Source organism: Monodelphis domestica, chromosome 8 (genome assembly GCF_027887165.1).
Source record: "Monodelphis domestica isolate mMonDom1 chromosome 8, mMonDom1.pri, whole genome shotgun sequence".
In the NCBI taxonomy this organism is placed as follows: Eukaryota; Metazoa; Chordata; class Mammalia; order Didelphimorphia; family Didelphidae; genus Monodelphis; species Monodelphis domestica.
In genome coordinates this window covers 20,063,935-20,083,510 of record NC_077234.1, presented here as the reverse complement: position 1 = coordinate 20,083,510, position 19,576 = coordinate 20,063,935, and the positions used below count along the sequence as shown (strand labels likewise).

The following is a 19,576-nucleotide window of genomic DNA, read 5'->3' as shown; positions in this document are numbered from 1 at the left end:
AGAAGGTAGCACCCTGCTTTGTAATTCAGTTTTAATATCTATTATTAGTCAAGGTTTGACAAAACCAGAACCTCCTACACACAGAGAAACTAATTAGAAGACTACAAAGAAGTTTACAGGTATACAGTGTAAATGCACATTTAAAACAATGCCTGTTACTTTCCCTGCTCCTAAACAGAAACCAAGGAATAACAAATCTTGAGAATGAATAAGTGATTTTTTTCTCTGTCAAGAAGGTACTGAGTCACCCTTGGAAGAATAAATAAATAAATCAAAAGCAAGTGATCTTCCGCATTTGTCCTCTGTAGTTGATTTTTTTTCTTCTCTGTAGTTGTTTTAACAGAAGTTAATGAGAACCCTCCTTGGCTAAGGCACCATCTGTTCGCTTACAGGGGCACAGAGAAGGAGAGAGGGAGGAGGAGGAAGACAACTTTGGTTAACTCCTTCTTGTCCTCTTAAAGACCAAGCCTAGCTCCTGATCCCCAAGAGTGGCTTTCTCCTTCCCTCAAGGGAAATGTAGAAATATATGCAAGCAACTTAATTAAAGATCTTCCATGATTCTCTTTTATTTTCCTTGTCTCCATTCATACAGGCTACCATCCTACATCAAGACCCCTCACATGGACAGTTGGAATAGTCTGCTAATAGGCTTCCCAGAATCCCACCTTTCCCCTCTCCACAGATCACCTGTCCTTCACACAACCATCAAAATTGATCTTCTGAAAGCATATATTGGACCACGGCATTCTCCTCCTCAAAACCTTCCATGGTTCCCTACTACCCTCAAGATAAAACACAAATTCATCTATTTGGCATTTGATGCTTTTCACAATCTGGCTTCAATCTATTTTATCCAAAATGTTTAAATTCCTTGTCACGTCTTCTGTTGTACCAGCCTGATTGCCATACTTATTGTTCTTCCTACCTCCATCCCCTAGAATTCTCACTTCTGCCTCTTAGGACCTCTAAAACCCTTCAAAGCAGCTCAAATGTCATCTACCATAATGTCCTTCCTTATTTTCCCAGTGATTTCCCCTTCTCCTCCACTGATGTTACTTCCTATACATTTTATTTTCTTTGCCACACACATACTGTTCCTCTGAAATAGAAAGGAACATAGCAGACACTTTTGAAGGGTTTGTCAAATTGAATTTAATGAACAGCATTCAGTCCTGGAGTCATCAACCTTTCGACAGTAGGAAACCAAAGTTCTAACCTCTATTCTCCTGGTCTCAAGAGGTGGGATATCAATGAGTGCTTACTTTAATGGATGAGTTACAAATACAGAATCCCAAAGTCTAATCCAACCCATCACTTAAAAAGTATTCTTCTGCAAAATGCCTAAAAAGTGTCAGCTGGCCAGGGGATTGGGGGGGGGGGGAGGGAGGTGAAGGAGGGATGGCTATAATGCTAAATTTGGAATCAAAAGATCTGTATTTTAAATCCTATCTCTGTCTTTAACTCCTTCTATGACCCAGGACAATTTCCTGAACCTCCTCTGATCACAATTTCCCCATACAGGAAGTTTTGAGGCACCCTTACGGCACTAAATTACCTTTAATGTTCTAACTACTTTTCAGGCTCTAATTTGTGGACTCTAATCTAGTGTCCACAACCCTCTTTAAAAAAATGTATTTTGATAATTGCATTTCAATGTTGGGTTCCTTTGCAATTGTACACATTTGATTTTATGCACTTAAAACATTATTCTGAGAAGGTATCTATGACACACAAAAGGTCTAACGCTATGATCTTTACCATGCTGAATTTATGATTCTGTGACCTCCCAAGGTCATCCATTCCATTTTTGGAATATTAATTTCCTTATATCCAACATAAGATGAGTGAAGGATGGAAGCTATATGAATGAGGGAGATGGGAAGGAAAGGGGAGGATAAAGAAGTAAAGGAAAGAAAGGCAAGAGAAGGAAATGAGAGGCAAAGAAAAGAGAAGAGAAAAGAAAAGAAAAGAAAAGAAAAGAGAAGAGAAGAGAAGAGAAGAGAAGAGAAGAGAAGAGAAGAGAAAAGAAAAGAAAAGAAAAGAAAAGAAAAGAAAAGAAAAGAAAAGAAAAGAAAAGAAAAGAAAAGAAAAGAAAAGAAAAGAAAAGAAAAGAAAAGAAAAGATAAATAGAAAGGGAAGGCAAGGGGAAAGCAGGAAAGGGAAGGGAAGGAAGGGAAGGGAAGGGAAGGGAAGGGAAGGGAAGGGAAGGGAAGGGAAGGGAAGGGAAGGGAAGGGAAGGGAAGGGAACAAAAGGAGAAAGGCATAAAATTTGTAGGGAAGGAAGGAAATGAACAAGAGAGAGAGAAAAAAAGAATATAGGGAAAAAAGGGAGGAATTTCAGCCCATAAACCATTTCTAGCACATGTAGCAGGGACTGTTCATTCCTGCCGTGGACAGTATATGAAACACAAGGACAAAACTGCCATATTCAGAACTATTTTGCATATACATCGGGCAAAATTGAGTCTTGCCTGTTTATGACTTCTTTCTTTTCATAGGTTTATAGACCCTATATTTTCCCCCAGCTGTTAATAACAGTTATAATAAAAACCAATACCCTGGGGACAGATTAGATGACTGAATAGAACTTTACAAACCAAGACTGCAATACAAATATAAATTGGTTCTCTGTGAGTTCCTTCATTCTTGCCCTATATTCCCACTACCCAAGTGTGGCAGTTCCATTTTGAGATTTAGAAACACCCAGGCTTTCTAAGACAGAACCTCTCTTTAAAAACATCCTTTAAATTCCCTTAAACGTTTCCAGGGTTCAAATCCTGCTGACCTTGGTAGGATGAGGACTGGAGAGAGTTTCTATTATGGACTCCTTGCCAAACTCTTGAATCATCTAGTCTCCAAGCCACATCAACCTTTCAGAAAAGTCTATACTAAAAATTAATTTATTGCTCTATCACAGGGCACTACATAAGATTCAAAAGTGCTGAATTTTTCCATGGAGAAGCTTGTCTTAATATACTTTATGCTGAAGTAGACAAAAGATTTGTCAGTTAAATTGTATTTTTATATCAACTCATAAATGTTTTTTTCATTACACAAAAATAACTTTTCCCATTTTGTTCTGTCAAAATGTCTCTTTCTTAGGTTATGGTTAATGGTTTAAGAAGTAATTTGCAATATAACATGTCAGTGAATTTTATAGCTATTAAAGAGAAGCTCCAAAACACTGGTTTCAAGTTGTAGGTATCATTATCTGTTGAACTTACCTTCCTCATGGAACTGATAGGTGCAAAGAAGTAATTAAAAGATCCATGTTCTTTGGAGTATTGTAACTAAGTGCTCACCTTTTGCGTGTCAGACTTTAGCTTCTGGTGTTTAAATAAGAAGAAAAAGTACAAAGAGTAAGCTACAAAGGGAAGGTGATCCCATCCTGCAACTAGTTCCTTTAATAACATTTGGTCTCTGGGGATAAAGTTAGTACTGCTGCAGGGAGAGTTCCCAGTCTTAGAAACAAGGGCCAGATTAAATCCATGTTTAATAATTACTACTTAGATTTGTTGGAGAGGAAATGAACTTATCTGGGAGGAATGGAGATTTGTTCTTTTCAAAGTCCAGAATTAACATTTTGATACCCCAATGTCTGTAAAAATCACAATGGAAAACCAGAGCTATTAACTTTTGTGCAGTATTGTGTACTTCTAGAATCAAGTCATGTAGCATTGTCCTATTTCTAAAGTGCTTTTGAGACTTAAGCCAAAAATTGATACATTATTAGAGATACTGCTAAAAAAATGAATCATGGGCATTTAAGAAAGAAACTGGTGACCACTTCAAGCCAAGATGGGTTCATGTCGGAGAATATGACATTCCAAACTGATAATCAACATTTATTTCAACAAGGCACTTGACAAAATTTCTCACAATGTTTTTATGGGAAAGTTAGAAAGATAAGAACTGGAAATTAAATGGTTAAGTGGTTTTATCAACTGGCTAAATAGGTCCAAACTCAAAGGATCTAATGGGAAAGACAACATATACATAATAGAGTACATAGAAAACAGAAGGAAAGTAATCATGGGAGGAAGGGACAGGGAAGCACTGGCAACTGTGTAGACTAAGAAAGGTCTGAAAAGGGTAACAACTAAGCTATGTTTTGAGAAAAATAAGGACTTCCAAGAGGAAAAAGTAAAGAGGAAGTGCATTCAAGGCTAGGGACAACTAACTCAAAAGATGGAAGATGGTATGCCATGTATGAGGGACCTATATGAGGGCCACAGACAGTGAAGAGGTGAATGATGTGTAAAAAGGCTGGAAAAGTCGGTAGGGGCCAGTTTTACAAAGAGTTATATGTGACAAACAAAGGAATTCATATTTGATTCTGGGAGTAATATGGAATCTTTGGAATTTATTGAACAGGCAGTATATGTGATCAGACAAAGTCTTCCTAAAACATTTGGAGGGTGGAAAAGAGAAAGACCAGAGGCAAAGAAGGGTGCTTAGGATCTGACTCTTGAGAGGTGATGTATGAATGAAGATATTTGGAGTGAGAAATTGAAGGGCATGAGAGAAAGGGAGAGGAAGGAGCTGACCATGACTTTGAGCTTGTGATATTCATTTAGCATGATGCTGAGACTCTTTCCCATCTGGTTGCCATCATCCAACCACTCTCCTACGTATTGCTTTCCCTTTCCTGCTTGCAGCACCCAGATTTGACCACAATAACCCAGCTGGGGCTTGACTATTGAAACATTCAATGAGATGATCTAGTCCTGGACACCAGATCTCTGAAGAACATGAAACAGGTTTGCGTTAGGGTCTCTGGTAGCCATATCACACGCTATTCATAGTGAATTTTCAGTCCACCAAGACCTCTGTGTCTTTGGCCAACAGATTGCTGTCCAACCAAACTTCCACTGCCTTGTACCTGTAAAGCTGATTTTATTAAACCATGGATGGCTTTACATTCTTTCCTATTCAATTTAGTTTTGTTAGACTTGATATGATGTTTTAGCCTCTCAGAATCTGACTGGAGATTGCTGCTCATTCACTGGGTTAGCTTCCCTCCAAGCTTTGTGCCAGCCACCAATCTGACAAGTATGCTCTCTGTGCCATTTATCCAAATCACTGATAAAAACCATTCCACAGCACAAGACAAAGCCCAGATCCCTGCTAGAGATCTCAGAGGTTGTCATCAAACCATGAATGATTACTCTTTGCTTCTGGCCATTAAACCAGTTCCAAAGCTACCTAATTATGCTGTTATCTTACCTTCTCCCCATAATGCTCACAAGAAGAACATCAGATATTTGTCTTATGCTAAGTAAATCCTAAACTATTCTACAACAGATTTAGAATCATAAAGAACTGAGTTTGAGTTCTGACTCAGATATTGATTAGCTGTGTGATCCTGGGTAATTCAGTAATCTCTGTGGCTCAGTTTCCTCACTAGTAATAATGGGGATAATAATAGCACCTACCTCCCAGGATTGCTGCAAGGATCAAATGAACTAACACATGTAAAGCCCTTGGTAAAACTTGAAATGCCACATAAATGCTGGCTCACTATCTACTAATTTAATAATCCTCAAAAAAGAAAAGAAATCAGGTGAGTCTGGAATGACCAAAATTGAGGAACCCATTCTGGCTCTTTGCCATCATGGCTTTCTTTTCTAGATTCTACATCCATAGCATCCTTTGTATCTACCCTCTTCTCTCCACATGGCCCTACTATAACTTGGCCTTTATTTCCTCCAGTCTCTTTGTGGGTTCCCCAGATGGAAAATGTTCCCTTTCTATTCCCCTCCAGTTCTTTACCTAGATCTTCCCTAAGTCCCCATCATAGCCTTCATGCTAATTATGTTTATCAGCATCCATGCCATTTCCCTCATAACAGAAGAAACATAATCCCTGTATTTTTCTTTCTTTGCTTTTTTGAGGCAGTTTGAAAATTGTACAAGGGCCTCCTAGTTGATGATCTCAACCTGGGTGTCTTCTCTTTCCAATCCATCCTTTATGCAGCTGCCAAGATCTTCCTAAAAAACAAGTTTGACTATGCCTCTACCCTGCTCAAAAGCCTTGAGGGGCTCCCTATTCCCCCTAGATTATTATTATTATTGCTATATTATTATTCTATATTATTATTATTATTAATGAATAACTAACTTTTATAAAGTGTCTTATGGCTTATAAACTGAGGAAACCAGGATGATGAGGAAACTTGGAACCAGAACAGAAGGCTCGGTAGACACATGATAGCCATCTTCAATTATTTGAAGGAGCATAATTTGGAAGAATTAGACTTGTTCAGCTCAGGCTCAGAATGAGAAGCAATGGTTGGGCATTTCAGGGCATCATATGTCAGTCTGATAGAGGGGGAAGCTTCCAAATAATTAAGTTATCTGAAAGCATAGTGGACTGGCATCCTCGTCCCTTTAAATTCAATGGAGCTCAGATACCCACTCAACAGGGATTCTCTAAGGGGAATACTCTTGGTCATTTGGGTTGAATGGCCTCCAAGGTTGTTTCGAACTCCATAAATCATAGACTAAAATCCACTGAAATTTTGCAAAACAGGACAGAACCAAGGCAAGCTGAAAACATTTTCTCCAAACTACAATTATTTGGGGATTTCTCAGAATTTTTTTGTTTTTCCATAAGCCACAAGAACAATTTCATATCGTGCCACAGTCACAGATTCTCACAAATGTGCTTCAAGGTAAAAACTCCCCTAGTAGATTTTGTCCAGACTGAACAATGTCAACCACATCTGATGTCCACCCAAATGAAGGATCTTGAGACCCCCTGATAACCCCTTGGGTGCACGTGATAGAAGGGGTGCTCATTGGCATATCTAAGCAACAACAACTGCTTAGATGAGAGGTTTTTTAGCCCAGGGTTGCCAGAGAGGAAAGGTTTGGTAAAGTGCCTTTGCAAGACAATAGTGTGACTAAATCTGACTGCTGTCTTTCATAAAAGCAAAGAAAGTTAGGTAGCCGAACCCTGAAGTCTTTCATAAAGTGTTCAATATCTGTGGCATCCTTAAGTAAAAAATAGTGGTTGAGTGGAAGGAACAGAGAATAGAAGGTATGAAGGAAGATCTCAAAACACTTCAGTCAGTTACCCAGCCAACATTTATTGGGTACCCATTGTATGTAAAACACCAGCAGGGGGCAGTGTGGTATATAGCACTGGCACTGAAGTTACAGGTCCTGAGTTCAAATCATACTTCTGATGTTTACTACCTGTGTGGCCCTGGACAAATTACTTAACTTCCTTAAGCCTTTCCTCACATACGAAACAACACAGTTGGACTAGATGGTTTCTGGAGTTCCATCTAGGTCTAGATCATGTTCCTAGATATAATGGAATGAGAGAAAGATTTATAATTCCTAATTCCTGCCTTTGAATGAATACATGAATGAAAATGCATTTATTGAGCATTTACTATGTGCTTGGCAGTATTCTAAATATTGAAAATAAAAATACATAAGTCCCTCTCCTCAATAAACTTACATTCTAATGAGGGAAAAGAGTGTATATTAGTGTCCACGATGGGGTGGAAATTCATAGGGATGGTGAGTTGAGCCATAAGAAATTGATTGACATGTCCTTTTTAGAAAAAAATACTGTTGGTTTGACTGTTGTTCCTAGTCAGCTGGGTAGCTCAGTGGATGGAGCACTGGATCTAGAATCAGGAAGACCTGAGTTCAAACCCAGCATCAGGCACTTGCTAGCTATGTGACCCTGGACAAATCAGTTTTTAAAAAAAAATCTGTTTGCCTCAGTTTCCTAATCTGTAAAATGGGGATAATAATAGTATCTTCCTCTCATTGGTGTGGGAGTCGAATTAGATAGCAATTGCAAAGTGCTTAGCACAATGCCTGGCACATAGTGGGTGTAATATAAATGTTAGCTTCTATTACTATTATTATTGTCATAATATTATTATATATAATATATAACATAAAGTATAAATAGATACTATGTTAATTATAAAGTAATTAATTATATATAATTTAATATAAAAAGTATTAATTGGTACTTTAAAATTAATTAATAATATGATATAATACATAAATAATATTAATATTGTTCTATATCATAATATCATTATTATAACTAGAGAAAAGGTTGGGATTGAGGAAAGTACAGAGGTTACTCTGTGTGTGGCATGAAGATTGTGGAAGAGCATCAGGCAGCATGATGGGGGTGGATGTGACAAGATACTGAAACATTTCACCAGTCAGAAGCGAGCAGAGCTCCAGTTGCTTTCCATTTGTATCCTCACCATTTGGTATAAGGTTTTGCACATAGTAGGCACTTAATAAATGTGAATGAATTAATTAATATTTTCCAAGATCGTGAAATTAGTAGCAGGAATAAAACATATACCAAACACATAACTCTATAAAAGAATATCTGCTAATACCATATGGAATATAAATATATAGAAAAGGATTCAGAGGGGGGAAGAATCACATCTAGCTGGGTGGTCAGAACAGGCTTTATGGAGGAGCTCATGTCTTCATTTCATTTAGAAGCACAAGTATGATTTTCATAGACAGAGTTGGTTATAGAGACCTTTCTAGAATTGTGGCTCTGGTGCCAAAGTGAATCTATGTGGTTGCAATTCTATCACCAAAAAAAAAATGTTGCTTATGATTAGATGGGACATCGTAGGTCTGGGACTGGGTCGATTTACTTTAGTTTGCATAATAATAAATATGAAACAAACTTTAGCCTGAGCTGGGATCTGGTTTGCCATGGAGGATCCCTATAGGAGCAAGACACCATGAATATAATCACTGTGAAAAGGTTTCTAAAGTAATTTAGAACTAACAAAACATTAGAGAACCTGTTGGCAGAAGGAGACCCACAATTTCATTAACAAGTCATCTCTTAGCGAACATCAGAGAATTCATACTGAAGAAACCTTTTGAACATAACAGACGTGGGAAATTATTCTATCAGGTTTCATGTCTTAACTCACAATCAGAGAGTTTTACTAAAAATGGAAAGAAGCCCTATAAATGTGATGTATTTAGAAAGACTTTCAAACAATCTGCACCTTATTCAACATTAGTAAAGTGTTATAGGGGAAAAAAAGCTTACAAGTGTAATTAATATGGGAAGTCTACGATCAGATTTCATCTCTTACTCAACATCAAAAAATTAACCCTAGAGACAACCCTATGAATATAATTATTCTTGGAAAGCACTGACTAGCAAGTTCCACCTTATTGGACATCAGAGTACTCGATGGAAACACAGCAGTACAATGAATGTGGGAAAGCTTTTAGATTTTGTACATGTTAGGAGAGAGCTCCCTGGAAAATGGTCTTGAGAATTTTTTGAACAGAGGGGACAGTTTTTCTGAGATTTCTTCCTTAAATATGCAGTAGTCAAGATGTCATAGATTTCCATTAACATAAATTAATCCTCTTTCCTCTTTTTCCTTTGAGAAAGGTGGAGAGGGGAAAGGAAGGAAGGAAGGAAGGAAGGAAGGAAGGAAGGAAGGAAGGAAGGAAGGAAGGAAGGAAGGAAGGAAGGAAGGAAGGAAGGAAGGAAGGAAGGAAGGAAGGAAGAAAGGAAGGAAGGAAGGAAGGAAGGAAGGAAGGAAGGAAGGAAGGAAGGAAGGAAGGAAGGAAGGAAGGAAGGAAGGGAGGGAGGGAGGGAGGGAGGGAGGGAGGGAGGGAGGGAGGGAGGGAGGAAGGGAGGAAGGAAGGAAGGAAGGAAGGAAGGAAGGAAGGAAGGAAGGAAGGAAGGAAGGAAGGAAGGAAGGAAGGAAGGAAGGAAGGAAGGAAGGAAGGAAGGAAGGAAGGAAGGAAGGAAGGAAGGAAGGAAGGAAGGAAGGAAGGAAGGAAGGAAGGAAGGAAGGAAGGACATGGGCTGTGTCAAAAGTATTGGATTCTAGTACCATCAGCACCATGGATAGATAAGTCTCAGGATATTGGCCAAGTTCCTTTAATCTGTCTAAGCCTGGATCCTCCTCATGTATAAATGTGGATAACATTATCTGTATCTAAAACTGTTATGAAAACTATAAAGAACTATACAAAGCAAGGTAGTGTCACACTGGGCTTGGAAGCAGGAAAAACTGAGTTCAAATTCTTCCTCAGACACTTATTGGCCATGTGACCCTGGACAAGTCCTTTCCCAACTGTCTGCCTGAGTTTCCTCATCTCTATGGAGATAAGAGTAAAACCTATCTCACAGGGTTGTGGTAAGATTCAAATAAGATAATATGCAAAATGTTTAGCAAATCTTAAAATGCTATATGTTTTAGTTACTTTTAATATTGTTTCCTGTCTGTGAACCCACCAATCTTTCCACCAATTCTCACTGAATGATGTCGTCTCTTAAATAATTCATATCCTCTTATTTACTTTCTTGGGAAAAATTCTGACTTCCTCTATACACTTTTTGTCATTAAGTTAACAGGAAAGGAAAAGGAACCTGTGTGCTTACACAGGAGTCATCACAGAGTGAAGTGCGCTGGAAAGATCAATAAAGCAGGAGAACGTGAGTTCAAATCCCAACTCTTTTGCTTCCTACCTATGTAACCTCAAGCAAGTTTTGTTTAATTTCCTTGAGCCTCAGTTTCCTCAACTGTAAAATGAAGGGCTTGGACCAGATGGCCAGTGAGGTCTCTCCCACATCCAGTCAGAAAAACCTTTGACTCTTCTTAAACTTTCCAAGACTGCTCATGGTGGATATTGATCCGTCCTCTCCATCCAGTGACCCAAACAGTCAGCCACGTCCTGCTCTAGGAGATGAGCACATGCAAAGTCTTGCTGCAGAACTCACAGGGAGTGTGAGAGCTACCTATGAATAGGACAATTTGCTAAGGAAATCGCCTCCCTGGTGTATGGAAAGCAGGAGCAGAGATTTCACTGATGCGTGAGCCAGTATTGGTGGTCAGAATAAAAATAAAAAATGGATTTAATTCCAGCTGCTTAAGTGAACCTAGCCCAGAGGAACTCAATCCAAAACAGCATTACTAAAGGAAGCCGGCTCAGAAGTGAGATCAGAAGTGATCAGAAGTGAGAAGGAAGATAATGCAGGTATGCGCGCGCACACACACACACACACACACACACACACACACACACACACACACCACTATTTTTTAACCCGTACCTTCCATCTTAGAAGCAATACTAAGGATTGATGCCATTGGTAAAGGCTAGGCAATAGGGGTTGTGACTTGCCCAAGGTCACATAGCTAGGAAATGTCTAAAGACACACTTGAATCAATTATTATTCTCATTCTCTCAGAAATCTAGGGCCATTTCTACAGGTTTCTTGCAAGGGGGCCCCAAAGAACCCTGCCATGTATAATCAAAGATAGCAAGTTCTTTGGACAAATGCATGCTTGAAGAAGGTCTCCCTATGAAAAATTCCTGTGAAATTTTGCATATTCTCTGTTTGTGTTACTTTCCTTTGAAGACTCCATAGAGCAAGTAGGTGGCTCCGAATCTACTGAGAGAGCCAGGAACAGAGACAGGAGGTCCTGGGTTCAAATCTGTCCTCAGATATTTCCTAGCTGGGTGACCCTGGGCAAGTCATTTTTTTTTTGCCTAGCCCTTACCACTCTTTTGCCTCAGAACCAATGCACAGTATTGATTCTAAAATAGAAGTTAAGGGTTTTTTTTAAAGGGTCCATGGAACTTCGTCCCTGAAAGCACAATCACTCATCCCTGGACTTCTAACTCCAGATCTACAAGGTTCCATGCATGAGATGATCCCTTTAAAGGTCAGAAGCAAGGCTATAGGCTTTTGCCAAGATGAGGAAACTGAACACCAGAGAGGTTCAATTACTTGACCAAGGTGGGCTTTGAGTGAGTTCTCCTGATCCCAAAGCCAGTCCTCTCTCCCTCTACCACACAGACTATCAGCTAGTCTTGCCATGTTGGTATTCACACAACTCAGGAGTGACTGCATCTGAGGAGGGACCTGGAATTAGACTGTTTTTGTCTCTTTTTTCCTTTTTTGTTTATTTATTTTTGTTAATAATTAATTTTTTTTCCATTTTCAAATGTTGTCTCCATCCTGAATGACTGCATTTTACCAAATGGATGATTATATTTTCTGAGTAGGGGAAACAGCCCCTCCATGGATTTATCAGGAGACTCTGAAGCATGTCAGTAGTTTGACTTTTCAAATCAGAACCCAAATAGGTGTGGGCTGGGACCTGGGATTAAATTCATAGGGTGATACAATTTTGGAATAGGAAGGTCCTTAGAGATCATCTAATCTTACCCTCTTATCTTAGAGATGAAGAGAGGTTGACCTAAAATAAACTCAACAAAATCAGCATAAAGCTAAGACTTGAACCCAGGTCCTTTTGACTTCCAGTACAAATGGTCTCTCCACTCTGTCAATCCAATTCAATTCAGCAAATATTTATTAAGTGTAAGGTTGTGTAGCATTGGGGATCCAGAGCTTAGAATGGTAGAAAGAGTGCCGGGTGGGAGGAGCCAACAAATTTAGAGACAGCTCCATCCCCAATGGGCTTTTGTGCTTGACTTGTGGTAGAGCTTTCCAAGATCATATTGGTCTGGTCAGTCATAGTCAGGCACACAAAAACATGGACCTCAACACAGTGGTGTCATTTTGGTCCTCTCTGAGTCTGAAGGACAACAACCATGGTGCCAACTGTGCGCCAGAGATACAAAGTAAGGTGAAAACCCTTCCTGCCCTCAGAGAGCTCCAATTGGAATGTTGGAGACCCCACAAGCTTACATAGCATGTCCATAATGAGGACAAACTAGTTTGAGAAGGGGGTATCTTGGCAGCTGAAGGAAACATTTCATGGAGAAGATTATGGATTACAGACAAATGGCCAATAGGCATCAGTGGAAGAGCTCTCTACCGGAGGGTTTCTCTATATCAGTGAAATCCCAAATGTGGACTAAAAATGAAATGTATGAGGCCCTTCAGAGAAGGAAACTATAACACAGACCCTGTTCTTAGAAGGCTTACAATGAATACAAGCAATTCAGTCAAGGAAGATGGGTCTTCTGAGAAGGAATGGAATGAAAGAATGAGAAAGACTGCTTTACAAGGAGAAAGAAACCAGACTGGAAACTGAATGTGAATGTAGGTCTTCCCAATCCTTGAGTTTCTAATAGCCCTCCTGTCTCTCAGCACCTACAGCCCAGATCTGCTGATTTTTTTGCCTTTAGGCTCAACGCTACTGGATGCCACCACAACCAACCTTGGACCTAGGCAGTAACCGTATGACAGACAATAACTTCCAATTCTGTGTCAAGTGAGGCTTTCTCTGCCCTTGAAGTTTCCAGGCTCATAGGGGACTTGTCCTTTTGCCTTTCTTCCTTGTCTCCCCAAAAGGAGGGTTTCTGCCTGTCTCTATCCTTCTTAATGGTCTTTTTAGAACACAAGGAAGAGAAGCCCTGCTCCCATTCACAGTAAATTTACTTCGTTACGATAAAGGGAGGGGGTTGCACCTGTGGTTTCAATAGTATAGTGCCCTGCCAGATGGAGAAACTCCCTTTACCAAAGCAGAGTAGCTCCTCCTTTGTGACTTGCAATCTTAAATATTCGCATAGGGCACTGAGAGGCTATAAAAGATTTACCAAACATCACATAGCCAGGATATGTCAAAGGTGGGACTTGAACCCAGATTATCCTGATTTCAAAGCCAGCTGTATCCACTATGCCATGTGGCTTTAATTATAATGTTGTTGTTCAGTTGTGTCTAATTCTTCATGATCCCATTCGGGGCTTTCTTGGCATTCTGGAGTGGTTTGCCATTTCCTTCTCCAGCTCATTTTAAAGATGGGGAAACTGAGGCATGGTTATACTCTATTGATGTTTAAACAGAGGAAATGTGCCAGTCTGTGGTAATCAGCTAGGTCTCCTTTGCCCTGATTACAGTGGACATCCCCAGCTGATCAGCTCTGCCAGGGCTACAGATTGATCCAAATAGTTCCTGAACATGAGGAATATATACTGTTATATACTCAAGAGGACTGCAACTTCATGGAAACAGAATCTCCAAATTGAAAGAGACTTCAGAGACTGTGGAGCGTGAACCAAAAGTGAAGAAGAATCCCAGCATCTATAAAATGAAGGAGCCGAACTAGCTGACCACTAACACACATATAATGGGCATACAGTATGCTCTGTCACCAGTGATGAGCTGCAGAGAAAATATGCATGGTACACAAAAAGCACTCTGCAATCAGAATCTGAGAAAGGACCTGGGTTCAGGTTCTAACCTGCGTAACTCCATCTTTCTGGTTCTCAGTATACTCACTCCTAAAATGGGGAGTTTGGAATCAATTGTCTCTCAAGTCCATTCCAAATAGAAATCTATGATCTGATGACGCTATTCTAAATGAACGTATTGATATGAAAACCACATCTCCAACCCCATCGCTGAATCATCACTTTGTTCCATCGGCTTTTCTCAAGCCACACATGCTGATGGTAATTGGGAAATTATAGCTTTTACTGTGTCAACTCCTCCTTACTAATGAGCATCTGAATTCCCAAGTGATTTGAACACATTCTTTTATGACAGTCGACTTTTTAGAACGGGAAGATAACATAAACAACCTCTTATTATTCATAGTAATAATGTTTCAATAGACTTGTAATCTCATGAGTATGGGTCCCCTTCCACTCATGCTGACAGATCATTACCATTCTGGGGCTTCTCAACTCACATTATTCTTTTCGATATCCTTCTGTATAGCCCCTATAAAGGCGATATCCAACTTGGAGAGTCCTTAGAAGAGGTCTCAGGAGCACCAACAGAGCACTCAGATGATCTGTTCTCATTCATCCTGGTTATATCTGGTCGATTGTCTTTTCAAGGGTCCTTGACATATTTTATAATCCTTATAAGATAAAGTGCACATAAGTTTAAGATTCAGAAAAGATTTTTGGTGTTTCATTCAATGCCCTCGTGTTACAGGTAAAGAAACTGAGACCCAGAGAATTAAGTGACTTGTCCAAAGACAGTCAATAACAGAGTCGGGATTTGTCCCCAGATCCCCTGAAACAAACTATGGCACTTCCTTTCTGTAAATCATTAACAATATCCTACAAACTACTCATGTCCTCCATACAGTCTTCTATTGACCTTTGAATTGCTTTCCATTTAAATTCTCCAGAGTGCATGGTATTGCCTTTTTCAAAGTCATATGACATCATAGGATAAAATTGCAAAAAGGCAGACCTCATCTCAACAGAAGGACAATTTTCCTAACAGTTGTAGCTGTCTCAAAATGGAATGGGAGAGGGGCAGCTAGGTAGCTCATTGGATTGAGAGCCAGGTCTAGAGACAGGAGGTCCTAGGTTCAAATCTGGCCTCAGATACTTCCTAGCTGTGTGACCCTGGACAAGTCACTTGACCCTCATTGCCTAGCCCTTATCCCTCTTCTGCCTTGGAACCAATACACAGTATTGACTCTAAGATGGAAAGTAAAGGTTTAAGAAAATGGAATAGGCTACCTTGAGAGGTAGTGAATTCCTCATTGCTTACCAGGCTCTTCTCTTGCTGGATACTTTGTACAGCAGATTGTTAGGACAGCCTAATCAGCTAGCTTCTGAGATCCCTCACAGTCATGACAATCTGAGAGTTTGTGAATCTGAAAATGGTGTATTTCTGGGCTTTGGTGACAGTGAGCAGTTTGGGATCATTAAAAATAATAGATCGCTTTTACAAAGCTCACAAATGTTTTATCTACTACAAAGTACTGCTTACATGTGAGCTAACATCAGCAAACAACCCCAGTTTGCTGGTGTCCACATTACCTTTAACTTATATAGAAAAATAAATTGAGGTTCAAACAATTAAAGTAATTAGCGCCAAACTCGTGCTCTGCATTATAAATAAAATTCCCCATGTATGTGTAGAAAACAATATGTAATATATTTTTAATATCTATTTTATTCTATTTTCTTGGGGTAGGGAAGTCTGGACAAGGAAACTTCTTCCATTGGTTCACGTTGCAACAGTTCTACAACTGTTCTGCAATTGATAGGGAAGAAAGGAGCTTAGGGGCATTGATAGGTTTAAGGGATTTGCCCAGGATCACATGGCCATTGAGTGACTGCTGAGAGACTTGATCCCAAGGCTTACTGATTTTAAATGAAGACCTCCACACTAGCCTTCCCTTTAAGTGGTAAATATTTTATACAAATAACTGTAAGATTCACCATTATTGTGATAGAATATCATTGTGATGGAATATCACTGTGCTGAAAGGAATGATGAACTGGAGGAACTCCATGTGAACTGGAATGACCTCAAGAAACTGATGCAGAGTAAAAGGAGCAGAACCAGGAGAACATTGTACACAGAGACTGATACATTGTAGCACAATTGAATGTAACTGAATTTGCTACTAGCAGCAATGCAATGACCCAAGACAACCCTGAGGGACTTATGAGAAAGAATGTATCCACATCCAAAGAAAGAACCATGTGAGCAGAAACACAGAAGAAAAACATAGGATCGATCATGTGGTTCAATGGGGCTATGAATGAGGTTTTGATGTTAAAAGATCACTCTACTGCAAATATGAATAACATGGAAATAGGGTTTAAATAATGATACATGGATAACCCAGGAGAACTGCTTGTCAGCTTCAGGAGGGGGAAGAACGAGCACAGGGGGATGGGGGTGGATCATGAATCATGGGAAAATGTTCTAAATAAAATTTTTTAATTTAGAGTCAGTCCTCCTTCATATTACCTTTTCAGGCTGATTCCTCATTGCTCCCCTTCTAGCACTCTCTAGTCTGTAAAAACTGGCCTGATTGTTCTCCTTACACACAATTCTGTCTCTCCTGCCTTCGTGCCTGCCCCTCCTGTCCAGTATATTCTCATTCCCATCCCTTGTAATTCCTTGCTCTCTTCAAGGCTCAGCTCATGTACTTCCTCCTACATAAGACTTTCTCTTATCTCTTGTTCAGTCATTTCAGTCAATAAACTTTTTGTGACCCCATTTGGGGTTTTCTTGGCAAAGATATTAAAATGATTTGTCATTTTCTTCTCAATCTTATTTGATGATGGATAAGGATGAGGAAACTGAGGCAAATGGGATTTAGTGACTTGCTCAGGATCACACAGCTAGTGTCTAAGGCTGGATTTAAACTTTGAAAAATGAGTCTATCCATTCTATCCACTGTACCATCTAACTGCCTCTTACTTCACTCTGTTACTAATATCCATTACCCCATCAAAATGTTTCGTATATATACAAAACTCCTGAACTCAATGCAACCTGATGAGTTATTTCTCCAGAGCTACTATATGCCTTCAATGTCCTGTTGAGGGGTAGTCCTGATGAGTTGGACGTCTCTTACCTATGCTATTGGTTTGGGGAAAGGGGACTCTGGAAAGGAGAACAGAAGAGTATCCCATAATTCCTAGTTGCTAGAAGTCCTTTTCTCCCTTTTGTGAGAAGTTCTCCATCATTAAGCTTCACTTGTTTGAGGGATTTTTTGTAGAACTGAGAATCCCCAGCCAATCTGTCCTTAACTCAATAAAGACATGGCCACCAACCACTGCTATCCCAGAGGATGATGCTAGAATGTTGATGAAGAGATGGAAAGTCCAAAATCATCCACATCCTTTATAGCTTGTAAAAGGTCCTCCCCTAGCCAAAGAGGGGTGGGGAGGAGGGTTAGTAACCTTCAAATAACAGGGTGGCTCTTTTTCTTCAAAGAAATTAGTTGGTCAGAAGTAGGTTGAGATAGGCAACCCTATCCATCTAGTGTTGGTTTGGAATTCTCTGTTCCAGCCATAGCACAAGCATTCTGGGTTCCTAAATGGGATCTCCCATCTGGACTACTATGAATGCCATCTTCCAGGATAACACTCAAAATCCTTGCCTTTGTTCAAAGTTCAGTGAATCCTTTATGTTTCAACTCTACTCAATTAAATTCTTTTCAGTAAACATCAATTAAGCATCTTTTATATGAAAGGTACCTTGGTGACAGAAATATAAAAATGAAACTGTCCCTGCCTTCAAAAAATTTATATTCTGTTGTGAAAAAAATCAAGTATATATATATATATATATATGTATATGTATGTGTGTGTGTGTGTAGGGAGTTTGAATAAATCAGTCAAATCATCCCCCACCCTTAAAGAAAATGGCAAGATGCTTTGGTACCTTAACCAGATGAAAGCAATTAATCAATATCAATTATAGGCTTTAGTTTCAATCAACAAATTAATTATAGATTTTAGAATAAGTGCAAAAAGTCTTTGAGAACTGAGACAACATTGCACAGAGAAACACATTGACTGAGGAAACTTAGCTATGACTTAGTGACCATTTATCAAATAATAAGCTCACTGAGAATCAAAATTCTCCTAGAAACTGGTGTAATTGCATCCATCCAGTAAAATCCTTGAAGAAGTGCTTGGGATTAAAGATGAGAGGCCTCAGTTTTAGCCTTGCCCTAAGCTTCCTCCCCACCTCTCTTTGGCTAGGAGAGGACCTTTTACAGGCTTCAAAGGATGCGAAAGATCTTTGTCTTCCCATCTCCTCATCAACATTCAAGTATTATCCCCTCTAATGGCAGTGGTTGGTGGAATCAAATTGCAAAGTACATATATATATATATATATATATATATATATATATATATATATATATATATATATATATATATATATATATATATATATATATAATTGACCAGACTTCACAATATTCCTGGCAGAAAAACAATTCAGGGGATGTTTTCTAGGTGATGCATGGGGGGAAAGCAGAGAATTGCTTTGTCACAAACCCCTGGCCGTTTATCACCTGGAAGGCCCCCACACTTAACAAGCTGTAAATTGAGCTTTGTGTCACCCAGTCCAAAGGCCTGCCATTTGAGTTAAAGGGAAGACAATTCAATTTGGCTGGATATCAACCATGCATTAATAGCCCCAGAACCACCAGTTAGTTCAAGACAACCTAATCAAACACTTGGAAAGCAGGAATTCAGGACCTTATTTCAGACTTGGCCACCAACTTTCTGGATGACCTCAGGAAAACTGCTGACCTTCTAAGTACTTCAGATTGAGCCTGGTACCAAACTATCTTTCCTCTTCCCTCCCTCTTCAATCTAGCCCAGATAAGACTTCTTTCTGGTTATCACACAAAGCATTCCATCTTCTGTCTTTGGGAGTTTGCCCAGATCACTCTCCCATGTCAGGGATGTATTCCATCCTCACCTCCACTACATAGAATTAATCTTTTCACACAATGGAAGAACTCTCTGCCCTATAGCCTCCCCTCTGATTGGATGATTCTTCCCAGAACCACCATTTTAAGGAGGATGCTCAGGCCCAGACCAAAACTGGCTTCATTCCTCTCCAGATTGCATTTCTGACTCTAAATTTTTTCTACCTTTCCTCACTCCCTTATATTGTCTGACCCATTAGAATGTAAATTATGAGTGACTAAGGATTGTTTCATTCATTGTGCTTGTACCCCCAGCCAGACACACAGTAAGTAAATGCTTCCTAAATGTTGTTGATTGATTGATTGATTGATTAAAATGCTAAAGAACTGGGGCAGCTACTTATCTCAGTGGATAGAGCTCCAAACCTGGAGTCAGGAGAACATAGGTTCAGATCTGGC

At 39.5% G+C, this 19,576-nt stretch overlaps 1 non-coding gene across 2 annotated transcripts in view; it reads right to left on the bottom strand.

The window, feature by feature from the left end:
* Nucleotides 1-17,437, bottom strand: part of LOC103104803 (uncharacterized) — a 73,049-nt gene extending 55,612 nt beyond the window's left edge. Inside the window, exon 1 of one of the 2 annotated variants that reach the window (XR_008914236.1) lies at nucleotides 17,301-17,437. This is a non-coding gene — a transcript (uncharacterized LOC103104803). The remainder of the gene's footprint in view (nucleotides 1-17,300) is intronic. The other variant, XR_008914235.1, reaches the window with a different exon arrangement.
* Nucleotides 17,438-19,576: the final 2,139 nt, after the last annotated feature.